The following is a 14621-nucleotide window of genomic DNA, read 5'->3' as shown; positions in this document are numbered from 1 at the left end:
CAATAACTAGGTCAACCCAGGATGCAACGCGTGAATCTAACCAAACATTTTTATTTTGGTTTAAGACGGCAATTAAACCTCTCTTTCACAAAACTTGCTTACGTTATGATTTTGATGGCAAAGGAATATACGAATCTCATTTGGACAAGAGAACCAGCGAATGTGATTTAAAATCAGAGAAAAAATCTAATAAGTTACTATAATATGCGTAAATTAGATTATTCCCTGGATACTTTTCTTCACACCTAACCCTTATAAAAAGGTTATGTCCAAAACTCATCTAATTCTGATTATTAGATTACCAAATATCTCCCTTCCGCGTGATGGTACTCTATCACTTCGAAATGTGGAGGAATGGTTTCGACGATTCAGAGCGGGTGACAACGACACCATGGATAAGCCAGCTGGCGAAAGACCTGTAACGACGAATACCGATCAAATCATGGAAAACATCGAGTTATCTGCAGAAGGCTGGATACACAAAAAAGCTTGATGTTTGGGTGCCGCATGATTTGACGCCAAAAAAAACCTTCTGAACCGAATCAACGCCTGCGATGTGCTGCTGAAACTGAACAAACTCGACTCATTTTTGAAGCGGATGGTGACTGGCGACGAATATTGGATCACATACGACAATATCAAGCGAAAATGTTCGTGATCAAAGGCCGGTGAATCGTCCCAAACAGTGGCCAAGCCGGAATATACGGCCAGGAAGGTTTTGCTGTGTATTAGGTGGGATTGGAAGGGAATCATCCACTATGAGCTGCTCCCATATGGCCAGAGGCTTAATTCTACCATCTACTGCGAACACCTGGACCGCTTGAAGCAGGCGATCGACCAGACGCATCCAGAAGTGGCCAACAGGAAGGGTATAGTGTTCCACCAGTACACAGCCAAACCACACACTTCGTTGATGACTCGTCAGAAGCTACGGGAGCTCGGATGGAAGGTTTTATCGCATCCACCATATAGCCCGGACATAGCGCCAAGTGATTACCACCTGTTCCTGTCCATGGCGAATGGCCTTTTTCAAATTACTTTTCACCGAGTAGCAAAATTCAAGAAAAGATAGTAGAGTAAATGGAGCGATGCCGCGGTTCTAGCTAACTTTCAATTCTATAATCATCTTTAGGATAAAATTGAAAGGATTATAAAAGAATATCAGTGATTTAAAAATATCTTTTCATTTTTAATTGTTATTATATCTACATTTTATTTACATTGAATTTCACTCAATGACATATGTACATCCATGTAGATGCGAGCTAGCATCAAATAAGCTCTACAAAAGATAAACAAATATGCACTGCTAGCTATAAACCATTGTAAAAGAAATAAAAGTGATATCAAAACTAAAAATAAATAAATATTTTTAATAAACTAGAAAGCGAAATAAACAAAATAAAGCAACTATGACGTCAATACGCACGGTATAATAAATTGCAAATGCCACACCCATACACACCCACGTATACTGTATGTACATAAGTACACATAACCTGAAGAAGTTGAATATTTGTATTCTTTTATGCACATAGGTACATACATAAATATCTAAAAAAAAATTATAAATAAATGCTCAGTTCGGAATAGATATAAAGTGATTGTATGTATATACGTGCCATATGTATAGCCACTGCTGGGGTAGCAGGCGCATAATTAATCGCTGACCCGCCAAATTCTTGACATTGTTTATAGTAGCTACCAGACAACTGTCAAGAATATACATATTTACGTAATTCATCAAATATACCCTGTAGGAAAAGTCATGCAAAGGCGTCAATAAATTGAAACCTTTACAAGAGAACAATTTTCTTGACAATTTTGACAAGTGCAATTTAAATGCTTACGATGTCATAACAGATGAAAGTGAGCACAGCATCAATAGTTTGCGGAACAACAACTGATTTTAAAGGACTTTCCCGAAATTTGTCTTGTAGTGACCTAGGACAATCGGAAACTACTGGTCCTTGATGAGCTTCATCGTCAAAAATTGAATTGAGTTCATCGATGCACTATTGATGAGTTAATATAATTCGAATGTTGTAAAAAATAATCATAATGTTCACGATTAAATTTCTTTTTTTGGTCGAGAAGAATATTTTAAGTTAAGTATGCGTACCATCAAAATTTCAAACTCTACGAAAAATTTAAAAAAAGTGAATTTCCAGATTATAACACTAGTGTTGCCAAATCCCGAAATATAAAAGGTAACCTACGTAAGTGCTAGGACAGCCTCAAAAACCTGAAGAATCTTCATCGTACCGAGCTCTGTGTATGAAAATATAATACGAAACCGCTTGGAGCTAGCAATCCAGGAAGCCGGCGGATTATCAGAGAGACAATACGGCTTTATAAAAAAGAAATCCACTATTGACGCACTACGAGAACTCGACGATACTGTGAAATGTGTAGTAAGTGGTAAAATATGGAAAGATGGCACAAAAGAATTTTGCGCGCTGATTACTCTGGATGACAAGAATGCGTTCAACACTGCAAAATGGGCACACATAATCACTTCATAAACATTGTAACGAGTTATTTTAAGAATAGAAGGCTGATTTTTGATACGGATGAATGCGCGAAGAGCTCCAAGTACTCCAAGGCTCACTATTAGGTGCACTCTTGTGGAACCTCATGTATGACGGGGTGCTGAGAAGACAGCAATCAAAAGGCGTGAAACTAATAGCATATACGAACGATCTCATGGTGGTAGCAGTGGCAAAACAATTAGTCGACCTAAGAAACAATTGCAATGAGTGCTTAAATGGTCAATGGTTCTCTTCTGTGAGTCTAGAAATGGCTAAGCACAAAAGAAGTTTTACTCATGAGCACCAGGAAGTGCGAGATTATTTCACAGTCGCAGCTGAAGTACCTGAAAGTAATATTGGACTCCAAATTGAAATTTAAGGAACATTATAGCGCATACTTCCGCTAAAGCAAACAAACTTTATAATGCTCTATCACGAATGATGGCCAATAGGGGCTGCGTGCGTTCCAGCCGGCGAGCTTTAATAGCAAAAGCAATGAGGTCTGTCAACCGACGCTGCTGAAGTATTAGCCAGTATGCCGCCCATTGATATCCAAGAAGATGAACTCGAGCGATTATATCAGTTATCAGCGCCTAAAACAGTATCGGCAAAGACAGAGAAGAGGAACAAGAGCACTAAAATGAAGCAGGAGCGGTGGACGCTGGACCCACCGACTTATACCGGATATCAACTCGTGGATAGACAGACGACATGGGAACCTGGATTTCCTTCTGATCCAAATACTTAGTGGGCATGAGTGCTTTAGAAACTACCTTTTCAGATTCCACTATGACACTAGTCTGAACGGTCCGACGTGTACAGAGTATATAAAAAGACTCTGAACATGTATTATTTTATTGCCCTCGATTTTCAAATACAAGGGAAAAACTAAAAACCACAATCGGCGGTAGTTTTACGGTCGATAATTTAAAGATACTCTCAGTCGATTGATAAATGGAAAGCTGTTAGCGAAGCATCAGCACTCATAATGACTTTTTCAACAGATTTGGTGTCTGTCAGTCCTCACAACAGAGGAGGCTTAAATGTCCGACTTTCGATGTTTCTCGCTACTATAAAATAAAAGCCTAAAAAAAGAAAATTTTTGGGGATTAAAAAACTAGTGTATCAATTGTTTTAAAAGATTTACCTATTTAAGGAATACAGATAAAGTTTTTTAAGACGCGCCGACGCTAAATAAATTTATTCCACTGCTGTAGTGATTTCGACGTTCTGCATAAATGGAACCTAAACAAGCAAGTAAGGAAGGGTTAAGTTGGGTATAAATGATCATTTCCTACTCTTCCAACTTGCAAAGATTAAGGCTGGGGTAATACTTTCAGGTATATAAATATTGTTAGTTAAATGGACCAATATTCCAAGCTTTCACCCGATTTCAATCATTCTAAGCACAAATATGCACCGTTAGTGGAAAAACGAAGTCACCAAATGTCCGAAAATCTTTGTATTACCATGGGTATATGGAACTAAAGGAAGTACTGACCCTATTCAATCCATTTGTAACACACAGGCATACTACATACTATCAGGAAAGGATTATCTATGAATTTCAATTCAGATATTTTCAGGAAAAAGTCAACAAGGGACCAATTTGGACAATTTTCAGCTATTAGTTATTAATTTATCGCGCTTTTAGTAGTTTTTATACTCTCGCAACAAAGTTGCTAAGGAGAGTATTATAGTTTTGTTCACATAACGGTTGTTTGTAAGTCCTAAAACTAAAAGAGTCAGATATAGGGTTATATATACCAAAGTGATCAGGGTGACGAGTAGAGTTGAAATCCGGATGTCTGTCTGTCCGTCCGTCCGTCCGTGCAAGCTGTTACTTGAGTAAAAATTGAGATATAATGATGAAACTTGGTACACGTATTTCTTGGCTCCATAAGAAGGTTAAGTTCGAAGATGGGCAAAATCGGCCCACTGCCACGCCTACAAAATGGCGAAAACCGAAAACCTATAAAGTGTCATAACTAAGCCATAAATAAAGATATTAAAATGAAATTTGGCACAAAGGATCGCATTAGGGAGGGGCATATTTGGACGTAATTTTTTTGGAAAAGTGGGCGTGGCCCCGCCCCTACTAAGTTTTTTGTACATATCTCGGAAACTACTATAGCTATGTCAACCAAACTCTACAGAGTCGTTTCCTTCAGGCATTTCCATATACAGTTCAAAAATGGAAGAAATCGGATAATAACCTCGCCCACCTCCCATACAAAGGTTATGTTGAAAATCACTAAAAGTGCGTTAACCGACTAACAAAAAACGTCAGAAACACTAAGTTTTACGGAAGAAATTGCAGAAGGAAGCTGCACCCAGGCTTTTTTTAAAAATTGAAAATGGGCGTGGCCTCGCCCACTTATGGACCAAAAACCATATCTCAGGAACTACTAGACTGATTTGAATGAAATGCGGTATATAATATTTCCTTAACACCCTGATGATATGTACGAAATATGGGTGAAATCGGTTCACAACCACGCCTTCTTCCAATATAACGCTATTTTGAATTCCATCTGATGACTTCTCTGTATAATATATACATTGAAAAATATGTAAATGACGGAAATCTCGATTATCACTTAGTCATGCGAGAGTATAAAATGTTCGGTGACACCCGAACTTAGCCCTTCCTTACTTGTTAAGAATACCGTTATACGGAGAGATGGCGGGGTTATCATCCGATTTTATCCATTTTCATTCAGTCGATAGAAGTTCTTATAATATTTTCACTAGGCGAATTTAGTTGTTGTAGCTTTAGGAATTTAGGAAATATGTACACTAAGCCTATTAGAGAGCGGGGCCGGGATCAGTTTTTCAAAATTTTTAGCCCACATGTGCCCTTGCTACTGCGATACTCTGTGCCAAATTACAGGTTTATATCCCAATTTAGTGCTTAGTTATACACTTTATAGGTTTTCGGTTAATCGCGTTTTGTGGGCGTGACAGTAATGCGATTACGCTCATCTATAAACTCTTTCTGCATTTTTTGACAACGAGCACGTGTGCTAAGTTTCATTACGGTATCTCAAGTTTTACTCAAGTTACAGCTTGCACTGTCAGACAGACGGACGGACGGACAGACAAACCTCCGCATTTCAACTTGGTTCGTCAACTCAATCATTTACTATATATTGTATATGTAACTCTATTCTAACATGATTGGGTTCAGGTTTCGTATCACCGTGAACCTTTAAGTGAACAATATTATACTCTGTAGTAACATGTTGCAATTTAGACAGGCATTTCGGCTCTAATGCCCTGAATGTTGTCATCGAGCTCCGTGAGCGTTGCTGGTTAATTTAACATACCCGCAGAGAAAATAATCCACAGTAGTTAAGTCGCATGATCTTGGCAGCAATTTCTAGAAATGAATCGCCATCGCCAAATCACGTCATCCCTATTAGGAGGTTATAAAAGTGATCAGCGGGACGAGCTGAGTCGATGAATGTTTTGACAAGTAGACCAGGGTTGATTTATGACGAACAGATCTTCCAGAACAGCTAAAGTGAATGGAAAGATTTCGTTAAATGAATATGGCGTTTAAAGTGAGAAAACCATCAAAATACCTGCAAAACATGTACTTAACATGCTCCAAAGCTATTAAAGAGCTACCAAAAGCAAGGTTAAAAATTTTGAACTTTTATTTTGTTGATTTTCTAAAATGTCAACAAGCCTTATTTGTGGAAAAATTTTGGTACTCTAGAAGTCATAATCAAAACAAAATATTTTTTTTTTGTACTGCTATCCCTACCTGTTTGAAGTGTGCTTTAGAAAGTTGCATGCAACACAAATTCCACGCACGCATGCACATTTATGTACATATACATATGTATATATATATACATATATGTATATATGGTTGTGTGTTTCCACATCGTTTTGTTGAATTATAATTAGACAGAAAATTTAATTGGGCTATTTTAGTACAAGCGAGTGTACAGGCATGTATCCAAAACTAAACAAGTGCCAACAAGTGGCGTGGACGAGACGTTCAACCGTGTTGCAAGCTGAAAGTATGCCAAGAATATGCCACAGGAGCCAAGAATGAAGTGGAAATACGAAAATACGATACTTAAACTACTGATAAGTACTTATGTATATACTTGTTATATACATTTAAATACATATATATGTATGAATGAGTTGTATGTATGTATTTGACTTTGCATGTGCAGAAATGCAAGCAGAAGGGCTAAAGCCCAAAATTATATGCTTGGTTGGGCATTCCGTTGGGAGAGAACTATGTACACGCCTAAGTAATCATTGTTGCTTGCAATAAAAACTAAGCAGACGTTGAAATGTTTTAGCGCGTTGCGTGGATTATTCAGTTTGCTTCATATCCGGTTGGCGTGATTTCCTTAAACCCCTTACTCCTACACGCAGGAGTCTTTCGTCCATGTCTAATTCTACTCGACTGATTAAACATTTCGATAGGCAGGCGAGTATGCAAATGAAGTGGATAAATGTACCGTTAGTGTGAAAGTATGCTAATAAATATAACCAATTTGCACGCAATCTTATGTAATTACCCATGGAACACCATAATATACATTTGTATATATGTATATGCTCATGTTGCAGAAAGTGTGTTTGATTATGGGTGTGGAGAGTTTGCTAACTAAAAGGCAATAAAAAAGAATAATTAGTAGCAAAGCCTTTACATATTTTATTTTCGTGTGCATGAATTTGTGTATATTTCCGTTATGAATACTTGGCTAATAAACAAAAGCTCAAGCTTTCATTGCTTTTTGAAATTTTCGTTATTTAATAATACCTTTAATTAAAATTATTATGGTGAAGAAGTAAGGAACTTCGAAATAGATTACCCTTTATAGATCCATTTTGTGGTACCCTACCTATTAAATAAAAAACACAGAAACTTCAGATTGAATGGGGAATGTTTATTATCATTCGAAAGTATATTCTTTGGCATTTATTTTTTTAAGATGATCTCTTTCAAATGTTCGCCGCGGCTACGTCTCAGATGGTTCACCCGTTGGGTTTACTTTTCGATGACTTGTTCGAGCATTTCGTGGTAACTGGCGAATGAAACGCGTGATGTTTTGCTCCAAGGCTTGAATCGAAGCGGAATTGCCCGCATAGACTTTAGACTCTACATATCCCTACATAATAAAGCTTAACGATGTGATATGACACGATCTTGGTGGCCAATCGACCGAACCAAAATGTGAAATTATTTTGCTAGAAACAAAAATGTGTTCTCTCAATAAATCCATCAATTGCGATGTGTGGGAAGTGGCGCCGCCTTGTTGAAACCAAATGTCGCCCAAAATCACGAGCTTCAATTTCAAGCATTTAAAAGACGGTTATTATGTCGCGATAACGGTCGCCATTGGCGGTTACGTTCTCACCGGCATCATTTTTTAAAAAGTATGGACCGATGATTGTACCGACCCACCATCCACACCAAACCATTGTTTTTTTGGATGAAATTTCCGCTTTTCAATTTCTTCAGGTTATCCTTCGTCCCAAAAAGGCCTCATCGCTGAACGAAATTTGTGTTGAAACATCGGATCTTTTTGGAACTTTTCAAGAGCCCATAGCGCGAAGCGATATCGCTTGGGAAGGTCGAGCGGCTTCAGTTCTTGCACAAGCTGTATGTACAAGTATACGCTTTCACGACATAAAATGCGCCAATTCATTCCATAGGTCAGTCCGAATTGCTGCGAACGGTGCCGAAACAACTCTCCGCGGTCTTCGTGTGCACTCTCAGCTACGGCTGCCATATTTTCTTCACTGAGTGCTGGTCGTGGTCTATTCGGTCGAATATTACAATAATTAATACAAGGTCTCAAGATGGTGATGCTATATTTTACTTCGCGTCAGTTAAAATTATATTAAGATCATCTTCAAATGAAATATATGGAATATAAATTCAACTGAAGATGCAAATTGTATATACAAGTATTAAGTTGATGTGGAGAACGTCAACCATAGAAGAGGAATTCATTGTATTAGTGACATAGGGTTCAGACCACCTGCATTCATATTAAGTGCTAAACGAATAATATAAGCTTATAACTTAAAAAAAATCTGAATTTCATTAAAATTTCACACATTTTGAACAACGTAAATGAGTTAAAGTCACCTGGATAGACGGAATTTACTGTATAGGATATATCGCGGACAGAGAAAAGCCTGGGCTGATTGCATGCATTTTTCCATTAATAAAGTACATTGAATCACATGTTCCTATGTAATTTTGTAAAGATGATTCCCACACCGATTTATCGGATTCAACCCAGTTTTGACATACAGACATACTCTTAACTGCAAAGAATTTTTTCTGAATTTCAATTATATATCTCACGCATTGGCCGATTTTCAACTATAAGAACTGGAATATAAGAAGAATGTTACACACCAAATTGGTTGGGCGGGTCCCGAGATATGTGATTTCACCTAAAAGTGGACCCATCCTCCAATTTTTAGTAATGCTTCTATAAAGCTCTCTCATACATCTCGGGTGTAAAATTTTATGTATCTAGCGTATTTTGTTATAACACTTTTAGTAGCTGTTGACAGTATCATTATATGGGGAGCGGACGGTGTTATTTTCCGATTACATCGAGTTTTACTGTGTCGATAGGGGTGATAAAGGGATTTCTTCAGAGTGAATTTGGTTATTCTGGCGTTAGTGGTTTAGGAGATATTTATTTCAACCAACCGGGCCACGCGAGTTTTTTTTTTAAATGTTTAGCTCATTGATGCCTCTACTGCGATGCCCTGTGCCAAATTACAGTTCTATATCTGAATTTAGTGCGTTATGGCACTTAAAAGGTTTTCTCTTAATAAGAGAAAAGAGTTTTGGGGACGTGGCCCATCTACGAGCTTGTATTTTTTTTTTTTTTTTTGTACTAAGAAACCTGCATACCAAGTTTCATCAAGATATCAACATTTTTAATCAAGTTACAGCTTGCACGGACGAACGGACGAATAAACAGACCGTCATTCGTATTTCAACTTTTCTCGTCATCCTGACCATTTACATACAAGTATATATAGCCTTATATCTACTCGTATTTCGGTTATTTTTAGGTGATACAAATACCCATTAGGTGAACAAAACTCTGTAGCAACATGTTGCAAGAGAATAAAAATATCGCCAATAAACTACAAACATAAACTTCTTGAGTGAGTTGGTGTAAAACCAATCTCCTCCACAGTCAACTTCAACATCATCCTTTACAGGCGATCAAATCGAAAACGATTTCCCATTTTGACTTTTAAAAACTTTTTTTCGGTCTCGAATATCGCACGTTCATTATCAAAATTTGGTTGAAATACCGTCAAATTACACCTGCTCCATGGAATTTGGATAACGGATAATATTCTCTCACATCTCAGCTGAAAAGTGTTATTAATTCACAGTTTGACGAAAACGTGCAAGTTGCTTAGTTAGCGAACTGCTCGAAATTCACAGGGCAAAGTGATAACTTCCCAACTACGAGTGCAACTAACCCCTTGCTTAATCAAATAAGTCTTTCCTGGACTTACGGTATACATATATGTTATATAGTATATACATACATATGGACTTGGCAACATAAAATGCTACTCAAAAGGATTTGGACCGAAGTTTCAACAGTGAAAACTTATTGCCAAAATTTTCAACGAACGTACATAGCATTGGCACATATTTATATTATAAACAAGAACAAGGGTAGTTTTACAAGATGTCTGATTTTTTGTAAAGACAAGAAAAAGTGCTAACTTCGGTTGCATCGAAGTTATAATACCCGTCAAAAAAAAAGTTATAATAAGCCTTTATTTCGTCAAAAGTCAAAAAGAATTCTCGAGTGTTCCGAAATTTATTAAGACGAGCAACTTGTTGAGGGAAAAGAACGTGTGAAAAGTTAGAGATCAATGCCTCGTTTTTTCTTCAAATTGGCAGACTTTATTTCGATGGTTCCTTTTGTATGGCGGCTATATGATATAGTGCTGGAGTCATCGATATCGGCAGTTCCGACTTTTCCATCGAATGAGCAACTTCTTTCGTTTTTCTCTCGAAAACTCGTAACGTCGACTCATCGGTTGTTGTCAAAACCATATAGCACGTTGAAAAGTTAGAGATCAATGCCTACTCAGTCCGAAGTAACCCCTGCTGGCAAGAGTTATCCTGCGTTGGATTTCTCGGCTGACATTTTTGGTAACGACTTATTTACCTAAATATAGACGTGTCGACAGACGGCCAGCGCAGCTTGTCATGCTGAACATTTATATTTATATTTTATGGTGTCTCCGACGTTTCCTTCTGGGCGTTACAAGGTTCATGGCAACTCAATATACTCTGTTCAAGGACGAGTGTAAATATAATTGCATTTACATTAAGCAGCCTTGAGCCTAAATTAATCTAAGATTGGTCCATACTTTCTTTTGACTATATAAATTCCAAAAAAAGAATTTCGGTCTATAATCTATGTAATATAGTGCCGAAAAGTAATGAAATCGACACATATTTTTTTAAAAACCCGTATACCGTAAATATTGATATTTATCAGACAATATATGAGCTATATTAATACAAATGTGACTCGATACAAAAAATAGTCGGAATCGATTCCCACGTTCTTGCACATAGTATACTATATGTATATGTATTTCTGTTGCTTTGATGAACTTTATCCCATATACATATATCTGGCAGTACGAAATGTAACTCAGCAAAATTGAGTAACAATGTTTTAGGAAGCATGACGTTATTCCTTTCCAAAACTGGATTTAAACATTGTTGTATATATGGTACATAGGGCGTTCTGATTAGCTTAAATCAAATATAAATGTTAATATATGATACTTCGTTAACAAATTGGATCACACTAACCCTTAACAATTAACTGATTCCTAAATACGGTTTGGTACGAAAGTAGATGAAATCGGTCCACACTTTCCTATGGACTTTCATTCACCGATGGCTTAGCATCATTCATACTCAACTTATAGTTTGGAGTTCGTATTACAAAAATGCACTAACTTATCAAGCAGACCTCGTAAAAATAGACCCGACTGCCTACCTACACTTTTTGATATATGTATACTTAATATTGAAAAAGTACTTTTACTTTATTCAATTCGCTTCAAACTTTTTCCGAACTCATCAAATACAATTCCACTGCACGAGCACAACTGCACGGATGAGGATTTAAAATTTATGAATTTTATCACTTTCAGCCAAAGTGTTGCAGGGCCAAATTCAGCAATTTTTCCGGTATGCTTACTGCCACCATTAAAAGGTTAAAGTAAAACAAATAAAACGTGAAAAAAATATTTGCGCTTGGCTTAATTATTTTCATAACTTCCATATTTATATGGTTGAGAGTGTGAGTGGAGCATACTTTTTAAAATGCAGCCAGATAGACCTGATTCAATGGAGTGGATTGTAAATAATCGATTAATAGAAGCTAAAGAATTTAGTGCTTCAGTTAAGCTGATAATATCGTTGTTATTGAATCCGCCAATTTAATATTAATTTGTGCATTAAAGCATTAAAAACATTCGATGATTTTCCGATTGTCATAGCAAATGGATTGGTTGGCAATCTCATATATAGTGACACTCTAGTTTAAAGTATGGTTATGTACAATTAATATTCTTAAGAAAATAGGAATTTTTCCAAACAAATGTCCCAAGGAATATTTATTTTTCAATGATACAGCGTATATTTAAAGAAAACTATTATGTACAATGAACTCGGTGTTTTTGATGACTATTTAGTACTAAGGGAATTAAAAAACAAGTCGACAATGAGCTAAAAATATGAAGTCAATACAGAATAACCAACGCAAGTGTTTTCAGTGAATTGAAAAAATCTATTCAGTCTACAAGTTTTAAGAACATAATTAAGAGGTATAACAGAAACTCGGTGAACAAGTGATGAAGTGTGGCTTTACTTAATAGAAAGTCTATGGGTACAAAGAATCAAACATAGGAATCGTGCTTTTAGCATTACATTGTGACGAAAAAGTACCCGGAAATTGTAAATAAAACGAAAAATGTTTAATTATTCATCAATATTTATTTTGCCGCCTTCATAGTAATTCCCACCAGATTTAATACATTTATGCCAACGATTTTTCCAGTTCTCGAAACACTTTTCATAAGCACTTTTTGAGATGGCCTTCAGCTCTTTCAGCGAATTTTGTTTTATCTCTTCGATCTACTGAAAACGCCTTCCATGGAGCGGCAATTTCAGTTTGGGGAACACGGTGATTTACCGATGGTATCCATTGCGTTTTTTGGCTTTAAATCGTACTCTTTAAAAAACAATACAACCTAATCGGGAGAAGTCGTGCAAGAACGCGTTTCATACCCAAAATATCCACCAAAATTATTCGAACGGACTCGCATGAAATATTGAGCCCTCTTGCCATCTCTCTAACACTTAACTGACGATTTTCAAGCACCATATCCTTCAGTTTTTTAATATTCTCATCAATTGAAGAGGTCGAAGGTCGTCGGCAACGAGGCATGTCTTCAACGATCTCACGACCGTCTTTGAAGGCTTTATACCACACGTAGGCCAACATTCGCAATGATTCCGCACACAAAATTCAGTTAGAAATACAAAATTTTAAAGAAATTCTTTGTTCGATATTTTTATCCATTGTAAAAATCGCAGCGCTCTACTGCGGTGTACCGACTAAAGTAACTTATTTGGTATAGCAATTAAGGACAGTCCTACCGACTTAGCAAAACACATATTTTTGAAATATCGTTTACTTGGTGAATTTAGATACAATTTCAGGGTGCTTTTTTGTCCCAATGTATTTCTCCTTATCCATCTAACCAAAACACAATATTAACGGTTTTACTGCGAAGGCTGTCGTTTTTAGTAACAATGAAGTCCTTTTTATAGAATACACCCTGTCAAGAAAGTATCGGGAATTCTTCATTTAAATCTCCCGCTTTCATATGGAAGACAATAAACAGCTGCTGTAAACACACTGGTTGACAGATCGCGCTAATTTTTGGCATCATAATTAAGAACAGTTGTACAAACCTAGGAAAAAAATTTACCTGTCTTCCATATAAGCAGGAGATTTAAATGAAGAATTCCCGATACTTTCTGGACAGGAAATTTAGTTGATGTTTTCACTGCAATCTCATTGCCGGCAACCTCTGTATGCCTCGGTACCCAGATCTGGTGTACACGGTTTACAAACTGATAGGCTGTTCAGCCACGCTATGCGCTTTTGCACCAGTACCGATTTGATCTCATAAGCTGCGATCGCTGATTGCTGATTGCCAAAGTTGCGTAGGAGATTAATTTCTAGACACTCACCACACAAATACCTCTACTTAAAATATGCTCGGAAAATATCCCATGTGTGTGGAAAGTTTGAATTTTTCCTGCACTACCTTCCGATATTTTCGAGCTGTCAGTGTGCCACTGAATTGTGCGGCCCTATATTAGTAGGTCAAACCTGAAATCATTCCAGACAGCCTTATTACAAAGAGTATTTTTAAACTTTTTTGTAAAGTTTACGCTTTTTATAATGCCATCTCTTGGAAGGAAGGACAGTATTGAAACGATGTTATGTTTATTTTCCATTCCCCTCTTTTGCCATGGGTGTGGATCTACCCTATATACTTGTATAGTATCCTGTTATCGGATATATTATTAACTATTAGACGCTAATCCAAGATTAAGTTAACTAGGTCATGTGGTCCGAATGAAACAATTCAAGCTCTGAGAGTCGGGGGAAGGAAAGTAAGAGGAAGACCTCCACTCCGTTGGAAATACCAGGTGGAGAAGGACCTGGCTACACTTGGAATCTCCAATTGGCGCCAAAGACTATTTAAAACTAGCATCTATAAAAAGGCAAGAATTAAGTAAACATTAGGTTTGTTGTACCAAAACTTAGTAATAGAACTAGATGAGTCTAATAAATAATGGTTCGCTGAAGCTCACTTTTGGTTGAATGCATAGGTTAGTAAACAAAATGATTCCATTTGGAGTGATGTTGAGACGCCGTTATATCCTCAAAAATTCATTGTTTGGTGTGCTTTATTTGCAGAGGGATTCACTGGTCTATACTATACATCTTC

General features: G+C 36.9%; 1 protein-coding gene across 2 annotated transcripts in view; it reads left to right on the top strand.

Annotated features, from left to right (window-relative positions):
• Positions 1-14621, top strand: part of LOC126761612 (uncharacterized) — a 50530-nt gene that overhangs the window by 17410 nt on the left and 18499 nt on the right. The gene's annotated exons all lie outside the window — the stretch shown is intronic.

The sequence above is a fragment of the Bactrocera neohumeralis genome, chromosome 6 (assembly GCF_024586455.1).
Source record: "Bactrocera neohumeralis isolate Rockhampton chromosome 6, APGP_CSIRO_Bneo_wtdbg2-racon-allhic-juicebox.fasta_v2, whole genome shotgun sequence".
Classification (NCBI taxonomy): Eukaryota; Metazoa; Arthropoda; class Insecta; order Diptera; family Tephritidae; genus Bactrocera; species Bactrocera neohumeralis.
Note: the sequence above shows the minus strand (reverse complement) of the source record. Positions and strands in the feature narration are given on the sequence as shown.